The 24373-nt window shown below is 36.0% G+C and overlaps 1 protein-coding gene across 1 annotated transcript in view; it reads right to left on the reverse strand.

Moving 5' to 3' along the window:
• The window catches only part of LINGO2 (leucine rich repeat and Ig domain containing 2), a 1426386-nt gene that overhangs the window by 798568 nt on the left and 603445 nt on the right, over positions 1-24373 (reverse strand). Inside the window, exon 3 of the mRNA XM_069574164.1 lies at positions 9777-9857. The gene's annotated coding sequence lies outside the window, so the exon portion shown is untranslated. The remainder of the gene's footprint in view (positions 1-9776; positions 9858-24373) is intronic.

The raw sequence follows: 24373 nt of genomic DNA on the forward strand, positions 1-24373 counted from the left end.
CTTCTTATTGTAAACTTTTTCTTAACAATCTTTAAAGTCATTTGTCCTCATGCATTCTATCAAGTGACAGGAAATTTTGAGGAGAGACTATCAAGAGAACCATTTTTAATTCTGCAATGACTACATTATTATTACTGCGAACTATAACCTCTCAAGAAATAGTTTTTTGTCGTAGGCCTCTATTGATAAGTGCATCTTGTTAGGTAACATATTGTATTTTATTTATCAGCTGTTAGCTTGTGAGCAAGTTAATCTCTTGAGTCCTCAGTTTTTCCATCTACAGAATGAGGCTAATGATAATGTTATTTTCACAAGGCTATTATGGGGATTAATAAAGTAAACACAAAGTACTTAATGCCTGGCACAGTGTTATAAAAGCTGTTGCAAAAATACTGATACAAAAATGATGTTCTCTTATTTCCACTGACATCCATTTTCATTTAAACGTTGGTTTACTTGGTGGACGAAGATTTTGATTTCCAACATTCTGAATGAAAATGGATTTTTCCTCGGAAGACAGTATTTTCATGGAGTTGCAGTATAAAAACACTAACAGAACTTCACATATTGAGGGTAGGTATGTAAGGGTTCCCAGGACCCTTACTATTTTCACTATTATCTTCTGTAGCTGGGAAGATAAGGTGATAAACATAGGGCAGACATGTTATCTATCAGTCAGAAAATACAAGTACTTAAATTCATTTCAAGCCTCCTTTCTGGTGTGGAGAAGGGAATGGCAACGCATTCCAGTATTCTTGCATGGAGAATCCCCATGGATAGAGGAACCTGGTGGGCTACAGTCGGTGGGGTCGTAAAGAGTCAGACACTACTGAGTGACTAAGCATTTCTGGTGACAAACTGATGCTGATCTAAGTGTGCTGAGGTGCAGTCGTGTTTTGATTAGCTATTTACCATGCCCTGTGGGAAAGGCATGCGGTACATGCAAAACTGATTCAATGCACCTCAACTCTGAGCAAAAGGTTGGGAAGGGCCATGAAGAGGATGCAAATCAAATGCTGAAATAAGTTTCTTGCCTTCAAATCTACAAAACAGCTATTAATATTGGGTTGGCCAAAAAGTTCATCCAGCTTTTTCTGTAAAATGAGAAATCCACACGGACTTTTTGGCCAAACCCAATACTTTCACTTTTTTTGCAATAAAACACTGATCGTTGATAAAACATATGGGTACAGAGAGAAAATGTAAAGCATTTAAAAAGTCATTCTTAAATTTAGTTCCTTTCTCTTCCCCTGTCTGCTATTCACTGAAGCTAACTACTGAGTCATGAAGGAATCAACTATTGTACCCACAGGATGCCTGAAGAACAGTATAGGGGTGAGATAAGGGCAAAAGTGAACCAATACTTCTGAAAGAATCCATTTGAGATTATGTCTGAACTGATAAACAATAAGAGAACTGAGGTATGGAAGTACCTTATTGAAATAAGTGGGACTCTGATATTCACAAGAAGCAAAATGCTACCATAACTAGGTAATATGAGATATTTGGGAAACAGAAGTAAGAAATTAAATACTTACATTGAGAGAGTATGCTGCATTCTGCTTATTCCTAAGAGGATTTGAGATGGCTAACTAAGTTGTTTTTGGTATAAGATAAAAATATCTTTTTTTAACATGGATGGGTTCAATAATGTTAGGGATAAAGTTAGTTCCTGCTTGAAAACAAGTAGCTAGTGTCTAGAGGAATCCAGGACTACTGGACTTCTTTCTCAGACCACAGGGCTACTTTCTATGTCATTTCTAAAGGAACTGTCTACAAGGAATATGGGCAATTGGGCAAAGCTCCACTTTCTTATTACCAGTGTTCAGGACCTAAACGCTAAGATGCAGAACTGTGATAAGCTGGAACCAGGATTTGGGTTAGAAGTCTGAGAGATTTCTGTTATTCTACTTCAAATTCAAGACCAAATTGTATAGTAGACACTGATTAGATCAGATGCCTTCAAGGAAAAGACAGATCAGAGGGACCTGCCTAGGGATTAAGTCCTTGGTCAGTTTACCATGTGGAGGATAGTAAGGAGAAGTGAAGTGAAGTGAAGTGAAAGTCATTCAGTCGTGTCTGACTGTTTACCACCCTATGGACTATAGCCTGTCAGTGCCTATGCCCATGGAATTCTTGAGGCCAGAATACTGGAGTGGGTTGCCATTCCCTTCAGGGGATCTTCCCAACCCAGGGATTGAACCCAGGTCTCCTACATTGTAGGCAGATTCTTCACCATCTGAGCCACGAGGGAGAAGAGTGCCTTAATGAGATGACTGAGCTTCTCCATGTAGGAAGACCTCAGCCTTTAGAGTGAAATAAAGGCAGACTCATGCCTACACACCTACATGTTCATTAATGACTATCCCACAGTACCTTAGAATCTCCGTTTAGATTACCGTCTCTTCTTCTTGGGACTTACTTACATCTTCCTTCTCCTTGAAAGCTCTTCTGACAGATATTGCATAGGTAACTCCTTTTCATTCAGTACCCAGCTTAAAATATCACCTCTATAATTAGGTCTTTTCTGACAACACAATTCAAAGAGGCTCCTCAGCCTCTCAACCTGTTTTATTTCCAACTTATTATTATTATTGAATATTTTCTTTTGCCTATTTTTATTGTTAATGAACTCCACACCCTACAACACCCATTGAGAACATTAGCTCTGTGAGGACAAGCATTTTATCTATATTGCTTACTCACAGACATAGGAATTATAACTGAACATGATAGGCACTCAATAAATGTTAACTGAACACAAAACTAGGCACTCAATAAATGTTAACTGAACACATACATTCATGATTGTGTGTGTGTATGTGTTGGTAAGCCAAGAAAGGTAGCAGAAAAAGAGCTGTTTCTTGGGAACTTCTGATATCAATATTAGCCATAGCTAATATTTACCAAGAATATGTATTAATATATTAAGTGATTATCTTGGTTAACATTCACAACACCCCCATAATATAAACACTGAAAGAAGACAAGATGGCATCCTGACCAAACCTACTCTAGAACCAAATAAAACACATGCTATTCCTGCTCAGACTGATCAAAGGCAGTTGTGCTTCATACCATTTATGCCATTCAATCCTATTCACTCACTGACACATGAAACAGAATCAATTATAAGCTTCCTAGCATCCTACAAGGACCTTCAGATAGATCTATTACATGATCTACTGGAACGATTAGCTAAAAATAAACAAGTTGCCAGGAGAAACCCTACTCCCAGTTTGGAGTGCTGAAACTGGGGGGAAGTGTGTTGCACCGTCTCCTTATTGGAGACACTCTACACAGAATGAAGAAGAACCATACCATGAGTAACATTACCACAATAAATGTAAGCATAGGTTTCTGACATCTATTAACACAAATCGGTATAGATTGATTGTATTGATTCAATTTAGTGACCTTCTCTAGAGTGAATACAAAGATTTTAACAGTCTTATTTAATCCACTGATAAAATTACAGCTATATTTATGAATGAAAAATATTCAGATCATTCAGGCAATCCTCCTTCAATGTTATTTCTTGCTACTACCTTGCTGATTAATACTGGCTGGGAAAAATTATGGTGTATATATTATATGATAAGTAACAGATTATACTCATTTGATGTTACTAATTAAAACATATCCTTAGGTTTTAAAACATGCATAATTTTGTCATCTTCTTAGATGCCTAAAGCAGTAGACTTATGTGGACAGGCTACCACTGTATCTATGCAGAGAAGTACAAAAGGGAATATTTGTAGCCAACATCTGGACTTTTCTCAGGAAAAATGCTGATCTTACCCAATACATGAACTTTCTTATTGAAAGGTCAATACATTATCCTAATCATAATCCTAAATTATTAAAAAGATAATAAACAAGGTACCCATAAAATATTCAACTTTAATCCATGCTGTAAAATGTACTCCTGGGTAACTAACTGTTGGGCTCTAACTCAAGAACAGTGAAATGGCAAAGCATATAGTTAGCAATGGTTGATGTTAAGTCATTCTTTGTGCCATCATTAATACATGAAACCTCAATAACAATATCACACCATAAGCAGTAGTTTCATAATCCTATTTTCATAATTATTAAAGCCTCAGAAACCTCCCCTAAATTTCCAAAGTGACAGATGCAGTAAGTGGAAACTAGGAATACTACACTGGGTTTGAGACTGCAACCACTAAAACATTCTGCTTCATTATTGGAAACATGTCAGATAGGTGAAATTCATAGATTTGGGGAGCTGAAAAGAATCTTGAGGTTCACTTTCTCAGCCTTCGAATACAGATGAACTAAAACTGAGTAAACAGTTGACTTCAAGTTGATATCCTAGTTGATATTCTATTCTATTAAAATAGAATTATTCCAGGAAGATTAAACCTCAACATGCTCAGAAAGGAAATGAGGGCTTAAATATTTTGACCCACATACTCCTGAATTTCTCTCTCAACTTCAGCTCTGAAGACAGCCTACTTATTTCACTTTCTTCAAGGTAATAATGCCAACACTTCCACCCTCTGCCTCATTGGAAAAATTCATCATTAAAGTATTCCTAGATCAAGACTGCATCCTCCAAGCTGCACTACTACCACTGGGAGACAAGCCAAAACCAACAATTCCTGAAGAAATTCTACATTTTTTCTAAATAAAATTTCTTTATAGAAATCATCTTAAATTAAGAAAACATTAGCAAACCTAATCCAACAATAGGATAAATAAATAGGATCCATAAAATGGATCACACAGCATGATTAAGTTGGATTTATTCCAGGGTTACCAGAAAGGCTCAACACATAGACGTAGAGACTGTCGTCCTGAGTGAAGCAAGTCAGACAGAGGAGAAATACCATATGACACCCTTTATATGTGGAATCTAAAAAGAGATGAAACAAATGAACTTAGTCACAGAACAGAAAGATACGCACAGACTCAGAATATGAACTCATGGTTGCTGGAGGTGGATGGAAGCAGGGATAGCTGGAGAGTTTGCGATGGACACATACATACTGCTATGTCTAAAGCTGACAGTGACATACATATAGCACAGGAAACTCTGCTCAGTGTTGTGTGGTGGCCTGGATGGGAGGGGAGCTTGCGGGAGAATGGATACATGCATATGTATAGCTTCACTGTTCACCTGAAATTGTCACAACATTGTTAACTGGCTATATACCAATACAAAATAAAAAGTTTAAAGAAAATCAATAAATGTGATACACAACACCAACAAAAGGAAAGATAAAAACCACATGATCGTCTCAACAGATACAGAATAAACATTTAACAAATTCAACAGTCGTTCATGACAAAAAACTCCCATCAAAGTGGCTATAGAGGGAACATATCTCAACATAATAAAGGCCATTTATGGCAAACCTATAGCCAACATAACACTCAGTAGGGAAAAGTTGAAAACTTCCCAATAAATTCAAAAACAAGACAAGGATGCTTCTCTCACTAGTTCTCTTTTACATACTATTGGAAGTCCTAGACACAGTAATCAGGCAAGGAAAAAAAAAAGGGTATCCAAATTAGAAGGGAATAAGTAAAGTTATTACTATTTGTAAATGATATAATACTCTACATAGAGAATCCTAAAGTCTCCACTCAAAAACTGGTAGAACTAATAGATAAATTAAGCAAGGTTGCAGGACACAAGATTAATACACAGAAATATATTGTGTTCCTATATACTAATAATGAAAACATCAGAATGAGAAAGTAAAATAAAATCCTGCTTAAAATCACATATCAAAAAATATCCATCATTAAAATTAATGAAGTAGGGCAAAGGCCTATATGCTGAAAATTATAAAACACTGATGAGGGAAACTGAAGATGATTCAAAAGAATGAAAAGATATACTATGCTCTTGTATTATAATAATCAATATTATTAATATAGCCATATTACTCAAAGCAATCTACAGATTTAATGCAATCCCTATCAAAATACTCTGGATATTTTAAGAGAAATAGAAAAAAAAAAGTCCAAACTTTATAAGAAACCACTAAAGATCAGAATTGAAAAGGAATCATGAGATAAAAGAACAAAGCTGGAGGTATTTCTCCAAGATGTCAGACAATACTGCAAAGCTATACTCAAAATAGTGCGGTATTGGGGGGAAAATGGATATATATTAATAGATCAATGAAAGAGAACAGAGTCGACAAATAAACCCACATAACTATGGTCAATTAATCTATCATGAGGAAGGCAAGAAATAGGCAGTAAAGGAAAAACTGTCTCTTCAACAAGTAATGATTAGAAAGCTGGTTAGTCATATGTAAAATAATGAAATTAGAACATTCCCTCAAATCATACATAAAAATGTAATTAAAATGGTTTAAAGACTTAAATGCTAGACAAAGTACCATAAAACTTCTAGAAGAGAAGATAGGCAAAAACCTCCCCTCTTTGACATAAGTTGTAGCAATATTTTCTTGGATCAGTCTCTGGAACCTAATTAAAAGATTTGTACAACAAAGGAAAACTAATAAAATGAAAACAAAAACAACAGCGTTTCAGAACTGGAGAATGTAAAGAAGAGAGGATGTATGTATGCTGCTGCTGTTGCTGTTTAGTCACTAAGTCATGTCTCACTCAGTGACCCCATGAACTGCTGAACTGCCAGGCTCCTCTGTCCTCGGGATTTTCCAGAAAGGAATACTAGTGTAGGTTGCCATTTTCTCTTCCAGAGGATCTTCATGACCCAGGGATCAGGCCCACGGCTTCTGTCCTGTCTCCCACACTGGCAGGCTGATTCTTTACCGCTGAGCCACCCGGAAGGCCCAGATATATGTATGTGCGTGTGTGTGTGCTAAGTCACTTCAGTCGTGTCCAACTCTGTGCGACTCTACGGACTGTAGCCTGCTAGGCTCCTCTGTCTCTGGGATTCTCCAGGCAAGAATACTGCAGTGGATTGACATGCCCTCCTCCAGGGGATCTCTCCAACCCAGGGATCCAACCCGCATCTCTTGTCTCCTGCATTCGTAAGCAGGTTCTTGACCACTAGCGTCACCTGGGAAGCCCCTAGATATATATGTATAACTAATTCACTTTGCTGTACACCTGAAACTAATATAGCATTGTAAATCAAACAATACCCCCATATCTTCTTTAAAAAAGGCATATATAATTCTTTCAATTTATAGGTTCCCTCATTATCACATTTGCTCAGGGCAGTTATCTTTGAGTTTATCACTGTCCTTCTTTAATTTGTGTATTCAGTTCTCAGTTGGGAGTCTTCTATTCCCATTCTGAGCTAACCTATTTTACAGACCCTTCTCTGTTCAATGTGCCTATTAATTTCATTCACATTCTAACTGCACGCTGGCTATCACACTGGATACATTTACTTTCTAAACTTGAATAGATGCTTCTGCGAACAACATAAAATATCTCTGCTATATTCATAATTTATCTCACTCTTAACCAATACTGATATACATACACATACATATTCTGATATTTAGAAAGAGGAAAATAATTTTTAAAAATTCACCTAAACTTTTCAGGAAATAAACATTAGCAATAACAAATAGGTGCATAGTTCATTACCTGTGGGAGTGAGGGGGGCAAAGTTAAAATTTCCATCTGTCACTTTAGATGAAGATTGTGGACAAAGGAAAAAGAGTCAGGGTTTGGGAGTAAGGGGCTGAAAGTGGAAGTGAAAGTGAGCTTATTTGTTAGAAAAAGTCTCTAGAATATGTGGGCTCTGTCCTTTCATTCTGCTTATGATACCTGTTTTAAACTTCTGTTAAAATGAAAGTTCTCAGTACAAATTTCCATATGGTTTGGATGTTTTTAAAAACCACATCAACATTAAATGAAATATTAATAACAAGTGAATTGTATGTATTTCTCCTTCTATTGCTGAAAGAATAAAACCACCTTCTATCTACTATCAAAGTATATCTGAAGACAGCCTGTGTTCTTCAGGTTCCCGAGAAGTAATAGATGGTAGACTTTCACATAAATTCAACCAGAAAACAAGATATTAACTTACCAGGATTACTTGAACTGACTAAAGAAACTATGAAAGTCTATACTATAAAAATATTCAAAGAAGAAATATTTCACGGTGTCTTCAAATCATGTCAAATTTACCATATTATAAATGCCATTAAATGTTCTCTTTGATTGGAAGGGCCCTGTGAATGACGGACAGTTTTGTGCTGTACAGACGAGCAATTTCCCCTAATCCTCTTCACATGACTGCTCATTCTTTGCCTCTTAGCTCATCCAAGTTAACATAATGGAGCCCCTTGTAAAACACTGAGCCATGTGCTTCAGCATGCAGTTTATGATTTAAGTTTTATCAAGATGTCTTGATTTTTAAAATTTGAACGATTTAGTCTATTTCATGTATATTTAATTTCTTTCCTATTATGCCTTGAAATGTATTTCTATTTCTATTTCTAATTTAAATTTCTATTTGAATGCATAGAAAATGTATTTCATTTAGAAACCAAAACACCATCCTAGACTTATGTGTTTATGTTTGTGTTTGTTTCTGCCATTTGTAATTGGATAAACCATTTACATACAAGTCATTCTGTCTTTACTATTATTGTTTGTTTGACAGTCATGTGAAACAGTGCAGAAGCAGGCATATTCCCTTTCTTAGAAACTCATTTTTCAGGTGAAAATGTTCTTTTCTTCATTTCTTGGTCTTCATGAGGACAAAAGTGAGTAGCCCCATACATCTCCCTTTAGTTATATTAAATGAGGTTTTCTTAATAGTTATTAGCCAAACCTTGTCTTCCTGGGCACCCCTGGAATTCTAATTCCCTTCTCCATAATCTCAGGTGGTGAAAAGAAAGCAGTGATTGCAAATGTTTTAATTTAATCTCATAACTGAAAACAAAAAATAAAACAAATAATAAAAATAAAATTCTTGCTGTGATGCTTGATGACAGACCACTAGTAGAGAAAGACAAAGTAGAAAAACTAATAACCTCCTCCAAGGAAAAGAAAGTAATCCACATTATAAATAGTCAAACCACTGAAGTAGTTTCTACTTTGGTAGCTGTAATTTTGTAAACTATAGGGTGAGCAAATGTGTATTTAGGTATACCCTCCAGAATTAATGAAAAAACAAAAAAAAAAAGCCCAGATGTAACTCAACTACCACTTTAAATTAATAATAATATACCTCCAACACAACTACCTAAGTCATAAATACTAATAAAGAAAATATCTTTAGCCGTTAAATTTTATGTGTAACACGTGAACATGTTAACATAGTATTTAAAGAGACAAGATGACTTTAATCAAACAAAAACAGAGAACAGACTGTCTGAAAAACATAATACATATAATAGTTTTACAGAGGAAAATGCATATGCATAGAAGTGGTTGTCAATATGTCAGTAACTTCCCCCAGTCACTTTAGAGCTAACAAGCCAGAGGAACCACTTAATTAAAGTGAAGTGAAGTCACTCAGTCGTGTCCAACTCTTTGCGACCCCGTGGACTGTAGCCTACCAAGCTCCTCCGTCCATGGGATTCTCCAGGCAAGAATACTGGAGTGGGTTGCCATTTCCTTCTCCAGGGGATCTTCCCGACCTAGGGATCAAACCCGGGTTTCCCACATTGGAGGCAGACGCTTTAACCTCTGAGCCACCAGGGAAACCCATACTTAATTAAATGTATGACCAAATAAAAGAAAATTTACTTTCTTCTTGGTATAAAGAAAATAAATCTTAATACAAAAAATAGTATTTCATTACATCCTGAAAATACAAATAAGATAAATTTGGCATTTACCTTATGTGATTAAAAATCCACTGGACACTTTAGAAGCCCAAGTAGCTCATGATGCAGCTTCCCAGAGGCAGTCTTCAATTACTATGAATAAAAGGTGAAAGATAATGTTTAGAACAATATATGCCTCTGTAGAGTGATGCTGATAACCTGTGAAATGTTTATTATCACGTATCTCTATTTAAATATTAACTCCCTCTTTATTGCTGTTATCACAGATTTTGTTAAATGCACAAAATAGAAAAGCAAGTTATGCATTTCTGGGACTTCCAAGGAACCAAAGAGGCTCCAGGTTACAAAACTACAAAAAAATAAAAACTATTCAATCCCATTTTATTTAACTGGGAAAGGCAGTTGAAGTATGCAAACTAAAGCATTTATAATGGAAATGTTTTATTATTATGTACACATTACCAATATAAATATTTTTATAGTCATAACACTGAGTTATAAGTATTATGGACTATTGGCTCCTTGTCTCTTTTTACTATTTACTTCCTTGCATGATTTAAGCAACTATTCTTACTTTGTTTCATAATTTTCCTGGAGAAGAATCATAAAATGTGGAAAACAGTAGTTATAAGTTTGATATGCTGATATATAATACGTAGGCATGTAGGTGGCTTCTACTTCTAGACAATATATACTATCTCTCTCTCTCTCTCTCTTTAGTTGCTAAGTCGTGTCCGACTCTTGTGACCCCATGAACTGTAGCCTGACAGGCTCCTCCGTCCATGGGATTTTCCAGGCAAGAATACTGGAGTGGGTTGCCATTTCCTTCTCCAGGGGATCTTTCCAACCCAGGAATCGAACCAGGGTCTCCTGCATTGTAGGCAGATTCTTTACCAACTGAGCTATGAGGAAAGCTCTATATATACAGAGTTCAAAAATTAATAAGACTGTTTGTATTGAATGGGACTGTATTCCATCCCTCTCCTCCATCTCCCTCAATCCAAACCTAATGCATAGACCCCAGGCACAGATCCAAAAGTCTCAGGCATGGACCTCAATAAAGCAGCATCATGGACATCTGTGTTCTACCTCCCACCCCTTTCTGAAACTCTAATCCATTAAGTGGCAAAGAAGATGACAGTAGGGACAGAGACAGTGGGGGAAATGGTGTTTCTAACTAGGAAGTATAACTTTGTCAAGGGATGTGTGGCATATTAGAACAGAAACAAATGAGCATCTTCTTATCCCATTGTAAGAGGGTCATATAAGTTATGTTTTAAGGGTTGGATTCATATAAATTACATTATTAACTCAGTGTTTCTAAAAGCTGCTATCAGAAACTGTGTGTGTGTGTCTGTGTGGATTAGTCACTCAGTTTATCTATTTAGTATATATAGATGCTCAGTATCTATAGATACTCTTTGCAATCCTATGGACCGTATAGCCTGCCAGGCTCCTCTGTTCATGGGATTCTCCAGGCAAGGATACTGGAGTGGGTTGTCATGCCCTCCTCCAAGGGATCTTCATGACCCAGGGGCCAAATCCATGTCTCTTACATCTCCTGAACTGGCAAGAGGGTTCTTTTCCACTAGCGCCACCTAGGAAGCCCCAATATAGATAACAAATATCTATATACAGTAAATACTTATACGTTTACACAAATATATAGGTATTTACATATAATATATAGCATATATATACATATACAATTTTTTACGAGTTCCCTCACTATGTGCTCTGCTCTTTCATTTCTTTTGTCTGCTCTTGAGTATTAGAACTCACTTTGAAGAAAAATGCTTTCCAGACAAATAAATTCTGTATAGTGAATAACACATTGGGTTAGATTCCAGAAAGACATCAGAAGCTACATTTACATTAGAGAGAAACAAACTTTGAAAGAAAATGTTAAACACTTTTGGCAAGAAAGAGAACACTCTAAACATAATAATGGGACACTAGGCAAAAACTACTGAAATGCCAAGAATGACTATAGAGCATTTTATAAGTTTCTGGATGTACTGTAGAATTATCCTGCTTTCCTAAAAACACATCAGCTTGTCCAATGCCTTATCATATTCTAACTCTATGTTAGCAACTGATTGCCTTGATCTCATTTTGCTATTCATAATTCTAAACAATTCTGAACTTTTATTGAATGGTCACTGTGACAAGTGCTATAATAGATATTTTCATATGGTGATCTCTTTTAATCAGTAAAGATATACACAGTGCCATACTTTGCAGACAGCCACCACTGTCCTACATTAGATGTCCCAGCATAAAATCCCTAAATTGGAATTTGCACATTCCATAAAATAAAGTGCTACCTGCAACTAATTATGTTTTGTTTTATATCATTAAGTCACTTAAAATATTTTTTAATGTCTAAGGTGTTTATTGAATAATTATAAATATATATGGAATGTGAAAGCTATCAAAATCTACTGTCATATTTTAATATTTCAGTGGAGTAGGGAGGTGAAATCACAAGTCATTTTCTTATGATCATATCTAAAAATATGACATCTTTAATGAAACAAGAATGTGTATTATATCAGGATTTCCTAATGTTGCTCGGAGAAGACAATTTAGTTAAGACTAAATACTGTTTAAGAAAGACATAAAATAAGCTCTAATGGCAAAGTAAATGGCATATATGCAAAAGAAGTAGCCAGCTATAAAGAACAAAAGAGATTGTTTTGTTAAAAGAAAAAAAAAAGAAAAGAAACAAAGAATACAATGTTTGGGACAGGCAAGGTACTGGATAAAGAAGGTGGGGGAAATGTGTTGATAAAACCCATAAAAGTATGTATATCTATGTGTATTCCTTTTGGTGGGAGTTGAAGGAGTATAGCTATCTAAAGTGAAATTCCTTCTGAGTTTCCTGTGTTATTCATGGAATACTGAAGAAAAAATTAAAGCTATAATTCCTAAAAATGAAATCAATGGTTATAATAATGGGGTCAATAATTTGATCTTTGACACAGACCACCTTCTGGATAAAATGTAATGAATAAGGTAAGAAGTCAGGTCCAGATGTGGTCCTAGATCATGTGACTCATTCCTCTTAAATTGAGGAGATCCTTTCTTTCCAGTGGTCATGTGTGGTTGTGAAAACTGAGCGCCGAAGAATTGATGCTTTTGAACTGCGGGGTTGGAGAAGACTCTTGAGAGTCCCTTGGACTGCAAGGAGATCCAACCAGTCCATCCTAAAGAAAATCAGTCCTTAATATTCACTGGAAGGATGGATTCTGAAGCTGAAACTCCAATAGTTTGGCCACCTAATGCAAAGAACTGACTCCTTGGAAAAGATCCTGATGCTGGGAAAGATTGAAGGTGGGAGAAGGGGATGACAGAGGATGAGAAGGTTGGATGGTATCATAATGCGATGGACATGAGTTTGTGTAGGCTCCAGGAGTTGGTGATGGACAGAGAAGCCTGGTGTGCTGCAGTCCATGGGGCTGCAAAGAGTCAGACATGACTGAGTGACTGAACTGAACTTTACAACAAAGGGATCTAGGAAAGTAGCAGGAAAATAGTAGTAACAGAGTAAATACTGCTCACAGGAAGCAGAGGCAAAGCATGAAAAGTCAGCTCATAAAAATTGATCGATTAGTTTGGCTGAGCTAGAATGGCTAAGAACAAAGAATTTGAGGAAATATAACCTCAACATTTTGAGAGAGGCACACAATTTGAGATAAGTGATAATGCCTAGCACACAAGAAATGGGGAACTGATGAATGCGTATCTGCAAGTATTTAGTAAACAGAAGATAGCCCAAGCCAAGTAAAAACTAAGAAGAATCTGTTTACATGCTTAGATTGTTCAATAAAATCACACTTATTGCTGGCAATGTACCTAATAGAATCTTGAGTACCAACTTGGAAAAGGTACCTAAAATGTATACATAATTTTTTACCATAGGTGTACACAAATTCTGTGTTTCCCCTCAAGATCACATGAGTAGCTATGACATAAATATAAGACAATATTTTAAGTCTTCTGGCTTCCAGGTCAGTTCCCTTTTCATTATGTGTTATTGTTTGCTTATCTACCATCTCCTATAATTAGATGTGTGCGTGTTAAGTTGCTTCAGTCCTGTCTGAGTCTTTGTGACCCTATGGACCATAGCCTGCCAGGCTTCTCTGTCCATGGAATTCTCCAGGCAAGAACACTGGAGGGGGTTGCCATTTCTTCCTCCAGGGGATCTTCCCAAGGGCCGAACCCATGTCTCTTATGTCTCTTGCATTGGCAGGTGAGTTTACCACTAGCGCCACAAAGGAGTCTCTATTACAATTGAATCCCAAATGTGTATAATACTAAGCACATGATGACTGTAAGTACAGCATTTGGTTGATGTGGGGATGAACATATAGTAAATTTACCACAGTTCCCAGCACTTGGTATGTGATTAAATGGTAGCTGTTTAAATGAGAAAAAATATTAATAAGAGGAGGATACAGTGGTAAAGAGAAAAAAATATTCAAGGGATCAATGAACATGCTATAAAACCAATTTTAGGTGGATTAATATTTTTAAAATACAACCAGGGCTGACTTAAACCATATTCAAACAAAAGTGACTTTAATTTCAAGGTTAGAGATATATCAATATAAATTATAAAAGAAACACTCTTTTTATTTACTTCTTTAAACAAATATAATAATATTTTAAATTGATTCAAACAGAGGTAAGTAGATACTTTAAGTTTAAGGAGTATTTGAAAACAAGGTGGAAAAAATAGCCATCTTCCTGAACCTTCAATGCTTTTTTAGAGGGAAAACATTCCTACACAGTGAATATTTATAGACATGAACATCATTTTGTTAGGAATTTATATCTCCACCTTCAGAAGTGTTTAAGAGGAAAAATTAGAAAAATCTCTGCTTTAAATGAAACGGTAGACAATTTTACCATTCTTCTCTCGTTTTCCACAACATTTTCTAGTGATTCTTATACTTTATTTCAAAGTGAGGGAAAACAGAGATTCCCCTCCCCACCCCACCAAGGAAATACGTAGTATGTATATGGCATCTTCTCTTAAAAGTAAAGTAATTCTCTCACAGAATTTTTTTATCCACTATTATTAACACTTAGTATACAATAGTCCGTGGGCTCTATGCAACCTAATTCTCAATTGATGTATTTAAAAACCTTCATTTAAACATATGGGGTTTCCCTGGTGGCTCAGTGGTAAAGAAGCCCCATGCCAATGGAGCAGACACAAGAGATACGGGTTTGATCCCTAGGTCAGGAAGATCCCCTGGAGAAGGAAATATCAACTCACTCCAGTATTTTTGCCTGGGAAATTCCACGGACAGAGGAGCCTGGAGGGTTGCAGTCCATGGGATCTCAAAGAGTTGGACACAACTGAGTGACTAAGCACAACAAACACAATATAGAATAGTAGGAAAAAGTGAAATAACATGCCTACTGTGTGCCTAGATATGGATGCTTTAAAGAGATTATTTAATTTAATCATCATAAGATAAATCATGTCAGACAGATACTACTGTCTCTTTAAAAATGAGTAATTGTGATGACTTAGAGGGGTGGGATGGGAGGGGTGGGAGCGAGATTTAAGAGGGAGGGGGTATATGTATACCTATATATATACATTCGTATAGGTGATTCACTTGTTGTACACCAGAAACCAATACAACATTATAAAGCAATTATCCTCTAACTAAAAAATATAATTTAAAAATACAGAACTGAGGCTTAGAAAGTGACACAATAATTTTTTTCAAGATCACAGACCTTTCCATTATGTAACACTCCCTTCAAAGCACTAGCTATGGATATCTTTGGTCATGGGACTGGTTAGAACAAATGTTAAACTGAATGCAATGGTGCTTAATAAAACTTGAAACCTATAATGAGCGTAGTAGGCCAGAACTGGATGAGTTAAGTGTTTTATCATCAACATTTCAGGATTGTTACATAAAAGTGAAAAGCTGGAATAAAATCTTTTCCTTCTTTTGTGTATTTTTGGCCACTGTTTCAAAAGATGGTTATTAAAATATAATAAATCTGTTTTATAATTAATGTCAAATTTTGGACTTACTTGAAATTTTTATTAAGATTTATAAAACAATGCCCAATACCTTAAAAAGGTGTTTTTGCATGAAAATAAAAACTAACTTGCTTAAGTAATAATATGATATTCTTAACAAATTAGATAACATAAATAACATGCCTTGGGAACATAAATTTATTCAACATTACTTTTCCATTAGCTCTGAAAAAAATACCATCCCATTAATCTTAATTTGAATATGACAAAGTAGTTGTATAAATCTTAATTTTAATATCACAAAATAGCTCTGCTAAAACTGAGTGAGGCTATATAATTCATAATTCTATAATATAGTAAATAGGCTATACTATTTTCTAGAGCACCAGAGGGGTTTTAGAAGGGAAAAGGAGAAAAGCATACAGTGAGTAATTCATTCACTGAGTCTTGCATTCACTAGAAATTTTTAATGTTAAATTTATCATTTTTTTCAAGTTAAAAAAATATAAAGACAGTATTATTTGATTGAATCACTCCACAGAGATTCCATTTATAACATGTTTCCCTAAAGCATGTCCAAAGAGAATTCTGCCCTTAGAGTGCAGTAAATTTATTTGAGCATGAAATGCACATTGCCTGTTCTTCATATAGAAAAATAATAATAAAATAAGGAATTTTGATTCTTTTTTAAGTTGCCTTGCTTACATCTGCTTTGTTTGGTGGCTCCCAGCAGAATGACAGGGGCTTCAATCTGGATTGCTTTGGTGGCTTATATTTCCTTTTATTCTTGACTTTCTTAGAGATGTACATGGCAGAAATACTGGCACTTTTATTTGCTTTAATCTTTCAAAACCCAAGAGTGAAAGAAATATGCTGTTATCTTTTTATTAGGTCAATCAAGTCAAAAGTTTTCATTGTGCTTCAACTTTTAAAAAGTTGAAATTCTACTGCATCTACAAATTTTGCAAGTGAACTATGTATTTCATTGGCTATTAAAACATATTTTTTAAAATCTATTTCTTTAAAATATACACACATACATATAAGAAAATTTTCTGCTTTGTACACATTAATATAATAATAACAATTGATATACACTTAAAGCTTATCATATGCCAGGCACTAGGTACTTACATCTATTTGCTCACTTGATTCTCACAAGAGTAAAATAATACTATTTTTCTCAAAAGATGGAAAATTGAGGCACTGAGAGATTAAGTAACCAAATGACTAACAGAACTGGAATTTAAATCAAGGCAGAAAGATCCCAGAGATGAGCTGTGAACAATAATATACCTCTGAATAGAAGATATTAGTAACGGCATTTTGATAACAGCATATACAAAAAAAGTCTTAACCATCTGAATCCACATGTAATAATAAATATCAAACCACAGAAGTAAATATAAGGTGGCAGAAACAGTTCTGTGAAAAATAATAGAGCTAGGGATCACATAGAATCTGTAGATTGCATTTGGTAGTACAGTCATTTTCACAATATTGATTCTTTCTACCCAGAAACATGGAATATCTCTTCATCTGTTTATGCTGTCTTTGATTTCTTTCATCAGTGTCTTATACTTTCCTGTGTACAGCTCTTTTGTCTCCTTCAGTTCAGTTCAGTCGCTCAGTCATGTCTGACACTTTACGACCCCATGATTCGCAGCACGCCAGGCCTCCCTGTCCATCACCAGCTCCCGGAGTTTACTCAGACTCACATCCATCCAGTCCATGATGCCATCCAGCCATCCCATCCTCGGTCGTCCCCTTCTACTACTGCCCCCAATCCCTCCCAGCATCAGAGTCTTTTCCAATGAGACTCTCATAATATAAGTCTCTTATAATCCTTTGTATTTCCATATTGTCTATTGTAACCTCTCTTTTTTCATTTCTAATTTTGCTGATTTGATTCTTCTGTCTTTTTTTCTTGATGATTCTGGCTAAAGGCTTGTCAATTTTGTTTATCTTCTCAAAGAACCAGCTTTTAGTTTTCTTAATCTTCACTATTGTTTCTTTCATTTCTTTTTCATTTATTTCAGCTCAGATCTTTATGATTTCTTTCCTTCTATTAATTTCTGCGTATTTTGTTGTTGTTCTTCTTTTTCCAGTTGTTGTAGACATAAAGTGAGGTTGTCTAGTCCATGTTTTTCTAGTTTCCTGAGGTGGGACTGTATTGCTATAAACTTCCCTCTTAGAACTGCTTTTGCTACATCTCATAGGTTTCAAGTTGTCACGATTCCTATCAAATTACCAATGGCATTTTTCACAGAACTAGAACAAAAAATTTCACAATTCATATGGAAACCGCAAAGACCACGAATAGCCAAAGCAGTCTTGAGAAAGAAAAATGGAGCTGGAAGAACCAGTCTTCCTGACTTCAGGTTATACTACAAAGCTAGTCACCAAGACAGTATGGTACGGCACAAAAACACAAATAAAGACCAATAGAATGAGATAGAAAGCCCAGAAATAAACACATGCACCTATGGGTACCTTATTTTTGACAAAAGAGGCAATATGCAATGGGGCAAAGACAGCCTCTTCAATAAATGGCACTGGGAAAACTGGACAGCTACATGTAAAAGAATGAACTTAGAACACTTCCTAACACCATACACAAGGATAAATTCAAATGGATTAAAGACCTACATGTAAGACAAGAAACTATAAAACTCTTAGAGGAAAACATAGGCAGAAGAATTGATGACATAAATCAAAGCAAGATACTCTATGATCCACCTCAGAGAGTAAAGGAAATAAAAATAAAAGCAAACAAGTGAGACCTGATTAAACTTAAAAGCTTCTGCACAGCAAAGAAAACTATAAGCAAGATGAAAAGACAACCCTCAGAATGGGAGAAAATAATAGCAAATGAAGCAGCTGACAAAGGATTAATTTCCACAATATACAAGTAGCTCATACAACTCAATGCCAGAAAAACAAACAACCCAATCAAAAAGTGGAAAAAAGACCTAAACAGACATTTCTCCAAAGAAGACATAAGATGGCCAACAAACGCATGAAAAGATACCCAACATCGCTCATTATTAGAGAAATTAAAATCAAAACTACAATGAGATATCACCTCACACCAGTCAGAATGGCCATCATCAAAAAGTCTACAAACAATAAATGCTAGAGAGGGTGTGGAGAAAAAGGAACGCTCTTGCACTGTTGGTGGGAATGTAAATTGATACAGCCAAATGGAAGAAGATATGGAGATTCCTTAAGAAGCTGGGAATACAATCACCATATGACCCAGCAATCCCACTCCTAGGTATATATCCTGAGGAAACCAAAACTGAAGAAGAGACATGTATCTATTGTTCACTGCAGCAGTATTTACACTAGCTAGAATATGGAAGCAACCTAGATGTCCATCGACAGATGAAAGGATAAAGAAGGTGTGGTACATATACACAAAGGAATATTACTCAGCCATAAAAAAGAATGCATTTGAGTTCTGATGGGGTGGATGAACCTAGAACCTATCATACAGAGTAAAGTAAGTCAGAAAGAGAAAGATAAGTATCATATTCTAATGCATATATACGGAATCTAGAAAAATAGTACTGAAGAATTTACTTACAGGGAAGCAATGGAGAAAGAGACATAGAGAATAGACTTATGGACATGGGGAGAGGAGAGGAGAGGGTGAGATTTATGGAAATAGTAACATGGAAACTTATACTACCATATGTAAAATAGATAGCCAACAGGAATTTGCTGTACAGCTCAGGAAACTCAAATAGGGACTCTGTATCAACCTAGAGGGGTGGGATGGGGAGGGAGATTAGAGGCAGGTTCAAAAGGGAGGGGATATATGTATACCTATGGCTGATTCACACTGAAGTTTAACAGAAAACAACAAAATTCTGTAAAGGAGTTATCCTTCAATAAAAATTAATTAATTAAAAAATAATAACAGAGATAAATCACTCTGAAGGCATTGTTCACTCCTACTTAGTTCACCAGACACTCACATGGTAGATTATCAAATATGTAGTAAACCAGTATCCAACAAATATTTGAGTGTATTAACAAATAAATCAAGATGCCCATGTGAGCACTGGCATTTGTGCAAACCCGAAATGGGAGTGTCAGTTCCAAACACAATAAACACATAGACTAGCCTGGATTCAGGACACATCTTCATTGGGTTCACAGTTCTCATTCCTCACCCTCAACTCCGCCATGAAACACTTTCACATCTTCTCTTGAGTCCTAGTCACTTACGTTCCACTTACAACTGCCTCAATTCCTATTTATTAAATTCTTGTTCTACACTGCATTTATTCAACAAACAAATGAAAAAAATCTAGTGTGATCCCAGTTATTATTTGTACACTTTAACTGAGGCTATTGAAAGACAATGTCATAGTTCAGGATAGTGTCCTAATGTTGAGAACATCAGGCAATGATACCACATGTCAAAAATCCAAACCCAGAAAATCATATGCCATTGTTATGTTAGCCTGGCTTCTTCCTCTCTTGCCTGCTCAGGTGCATCCTAAATTCATTGACATGCTGTCACCTTTATTATCTCCTGGATTACTCTCATGGCTTCCTAATCAGTTTTCCTACTTATCCTCTTGCCCTCCCAATGTAATCTCTATATCACAACCAGAATTATCTTAAAAGATCAACTGGATCACATCTCTCCATAAATGACTTCCCTTTGCACTTTGGGGATTGTATATTTTTCATTTTCTTCCAGTCTCTCTCTTTGCCTCCTGCCCTCTGTTTTTTTTTATCTTTCTAGCCACAGTTGAACTCTCCAGTCTTACTTCATCACTCACCATGCTATATCTGTGCTGAAAGTTTGGCCCCTTGCAGTTGCAAAGCCTGTACATGGCCTGTTCCTCTGTTAGGGCTGTGCTCTCCCCACTCTACCTAGCCATTTGCTTTTAAGGTCCGCTTAAATGTCATTTCCAAATGTATGCCTTATGCTAAATGGGAAAACTTTCATTCTCTATTATGGCTTCCTCAAGTCTTCTTCCCTGTCGTTTCTCAGAATAAGTAGTAGGTTTGAGTACAAGATTTATACCCGGACTCCTTGACTTTGAATCCTGAATGCATAGTTGCTAGTCTGCATAACATTGGAGAAGCTGCTTATTTTTTCTATGCTCCACTTTCCTTATTTATAAAATGAGAAACAATATTATCTACCTAAAGTGATAGTCGTGAGAACTGAGTTAATACATGCAAACACTCAGAATAGTGCCCAATAATTATTATAACATTGCCCACATTAAATACCCAATAAATGTGAGCTATTATTGTTCAGTGAAATTGTAATTATCTGTATACTTATTTGATTATTTTCTCATAAACACACAAACCCAAGGAAATCAGCAACCATGGTAATATCCTTACCACCATAAACTTGGTGCTTCTAACAGTGCTTAACTTAAAAAGAGCTCAATATAAATACATAACAAATGAATCAGTTGAATAAATACATGAATCTATAAATGCATGAAAGAATTTTTAAAAAGGAAAGAATATGAATCAAGCATCTTTGGGCAGGTGGGACTTTGCTGTCCATGAAATTATACAATATAGACTTGGGATAATACGTGACAGTTGGTTTCACTTGTTTGGAAAGCTGACTGGATCTAAAGAAACCTTATTTATATCCAAACAACTCTCTCACAATTCAAATGTATTGAAGAATGATTAAAACACCTGAAAAAAAATGGGAGGTTGTTTCATCCCCTTTCATTTCTGTCATGACTGCTTTATAGCAGATACAAAAACTTTGATAACTGTCAGGAATAAAGTTCTGATACAGTATTTCTGATTCAAAAACAAACAAACAAAAATCTCTACCATTATCAAAGTTCCAATACAGTTCTTTAGGACTAGAGTACATCAAAAAACCTTAAAGCTCACTTTCCCATGTAATTCATCTTCCATATTTGGTTCTGATCTCTTTGAGTTGTTTTAAACCTGCTAATAATATAACCAACAAGGATGTAGATGCTTTGCAGAAAATTATTGCTACCCTCCTTCTCAGAAAAGAAAATATGACTAGATATCTTAAAAAAAAACAAAACCCTAATGCTTACAATCCTGGTAACCTCTATTTTGATATAGATTTGCAGATAAAAGTACAAAAGGAACGTATGTATGCCAAGTCCTGTTGATCTGCTGTTTCTTGCTTTCTTAGACACACTCATTTGGTCTGTTAATGTCTTAGAGATATTGACTCGTCTTGGCAAACACTCTGTTGACAATGTTTGTGTTGAATCTTCAGTTTCCTTCTCGAATACCAGAACAGAGGTATTATTGTGTGTAACTTAATAACTAAGCCCCTGAAGACAATGTGAATCATGGATCAATTCTAGCTTCTTCTGCAACAAATTGTGTTCCTTTTATAAGATATTGAAAAAGTATTGAACAATGTTGTTCAACAATTCACTTATTCACTCTACATTTATTAAACAAATACCTTGGGAAGGGACTGAGACTAAAGAAAAATAAATAAATAATAGGGCAAACTGCTGCCCTGGAAAAATTCACAGATCACCAACTCTGCTGTTTCAGATGCATTAGAAAGTCTCCTTAATCATAAGTAAGTTGCATGTAGGAGAATTTCAATCTTGTTCTAATGTGTAGCTGTGTACCAGATACTCTATACCTCGCCTATTGATGAACCTATTATTTAGATATCATGATACTAAAAGTTACCAAAAAGGAGACACCTGGGCTCAGAATTCAAAGTAAACCTCCCTACATTATTTAAATAATAAGGAGCAAACCCAGGATTTGAACCTTGTGCTTTCTGCTCTAAACCTAAGCTTGCTGTGCTCAGTCTCTCTTTCTCTATAATCACTGCCTTTTCTAACAAAGAGGATGAAAAGCTGGTAAGGGACAGTTGTAAGGGACGGTTCATTTCAATGACTTCTTCTGCAAAAGGGGCAACATAGCAGAATTCAACCCCCGCCAGTGTTGACAGGCATTTCAGCCAGCTGTGCAAAGTCTCTATATCTTATCACCACCACCTCAGCCCTTTTAGAGAGACAGATGGAGAAGAGAGAAAAATGGGAAATGGAGGGGAAAATGGAAAGCAGGAAGAAGAGAGGGATGTGGTCATGGGTGGGATGTTTTTCCCTAGAGAAAGGCATGTCTAGGTGATGGAGCTGACCACCCACACCAAGAAGGTTCAACCGGCATTGGATGAATCAACTTCTGAACCACAGTCATATGCTTGCTGAAGGAACACATCATATTCAAATACCTTTCCAAAATGAATTCCTTTCAATTATACTAGTTTAGATGGCACCCCACTCCAGTACTCTTGCCTGGAGAATCCCATGGACAGAGGAGCCTGGTAGGCTGCAGTCCATGGGGTCACTAAGAGTCGGACACGACTGAGTGACTTCACTTTCACTTTTGACTTTCATGCATTGGAGAAGGAAGTGGCAACCCACTCTAGTGTCCTCGCCTGGAGAATCACAGGGACAGAGGAGCCTGTTGGTCTCTGGGGTCACAGAGTGCAGACTAGAGAGAAATTGGCTCTTCTCAGAGGAAGTTTATGATTTACTCACCCATAAGACAATTTTAGTCTAGAAGGACCCATAAAATAATCTAACTTCAAGTCATATCTGAACAAACCAGGAAGTAGAGATGTAGAGGGACTGAATGGCTTGCCAATAGCAAGCAGAGCTGGGAGCAGACGGCAGGTATCCAGATCCTATAGTGGATGTTCTCTGACTTATTTCACTCTCTTACACTGTGGCCAGTGCTTGGGCATGGTGGGTCAGTTTTTCTGTCCTTTTCCAGAACGGCTGATCCCTGAACATATGTGCTGCTCAGGAAAGGACAGGAGCAGTCCCGTATAAGAAATGGGCCTTGGGGACTCATGACAGCCTTTCTGAGTGATGCTGCTCAGTTCCCAGAACACTGGGCCATCATTATAGCCTTGGAAATGATGTAAAGGTAGGCAGAAAGGGACTCATGAAACCCAAGTACCCTGGCCTTTTCTGAACTTGTTCCACATTCCCTGGATTGTGTCTTTGCACATCTGTGCTCCTGTCAAATCTTCCCTAAAAATTTCCACTTCTTACAAAGTAATCTACTAATGATATAGTCATAACCTAAGTCTAGATTCAATTTTTATAGGTCATTCTTTAGGCTTTTTACATAGTTCTTATTAAAAGAGGATATTGCTTAGGGATCTTGAGGTTGTTTTAATTTATTTTCCCGAAACTTTTCTTTACATCATTATTCATTTTGCCAGATACCTTTATGAGACAATTTTACTGTTACTGACATAATTCTACAATCATGAGTCTATATTCTGTGTTCTCAGCAATATGACTTGAAGTTAATAAAATTTTAATGATTTATGAAACTATTAATATATTAATTATAAATATCCATGTTTTTATAACTTGAATATATTTAATAATAGGATCATACAGAGTTAAATAACAGGAAGATGCTTATATTATAGAAAGCTGGTTCTATTCATTTAGCAGATCAGTGTTTATTATCTTAAAAACACAGAAACTAAAAAAATACCTAAATTTTAATTAAAGTTGTTACAGTGAGATGCCTTTGAATTAAGGGTGGCAAAACACATATTCTCTGATGTAAATTATGCATTAAAGTGATTAAAAACTGG

This window comes from Ovis canadensis, chromosome 2 (assembly GCF_042477335.2).
Source record: "Ovis canadensis isolate MfBH-ARS-UI-01 breed Bighorn chromosome 2, ARS-UI_OviCan_v2, whole genome shotgun sequence".
NCBI classification, from domain to species: Eukaryota; Metazoa; Chordata; class Mammalia; order Artiodactyla; family Bovidae; genus Ovis; species Ovis canadensis.